Consider the following 513-nt stretch of genomic DNA (forward strand, 5'->3'; position numbering starts at 1 on the left):
AGGCTAATTCATTATTTTATGATACTATATTACATTAAAGAATACTATACTAAAGAATACAGAAAGGACACAGACAGAAGGCTAAAAAGACAATAATGCAAACTGGTGACTCTCTCCAGAGCCCTGACCCAGCCTGGCCCTGACTGGGCAAAGAGTGAAAACAGCTCCCAGCAGAATGCACTGGAACAATCACCTGGGGGTGAACAATCCCCAAACACATTCCACATGGGCACAGCACAGGAGAAGCAAAGGAGATCAGAATTGTTTTCCTTTTCTCTGAGGCTTCTCAGCTTCCCAGGAGAGAAATCCTGGGTGAGGGGATTGTTCAGAGAATGTGAATCTCCCACTGTTGGTGACTGTGAATAGCACACCCTGGAGAACCATAACTATAAACAACGGTTACAGAAAGAGAGATAATAATTGTTTGAATTCTTTCCTCTAAGATTCCCAGGCTCAGCCTGGGAGGAATTGTCTCTGTTTTTCCTTGGCTGAAGGATCTCCACAGCTGTGTCC

The sequence above is a fragment of the Serinus canaria genome, chromosome 1 (assembly GCF_022539315.1).
Source record: "Serinus canaria isolate serCan28SL12 chromosome 1, serCan2020, whole genome shotgun sequence".
NCBI classification, from domain to species: Eukaryota; Metazoa; Chordata; class Aves; order Passeriformes; family Fringillidae; genus Serinus; species Serinus canaria.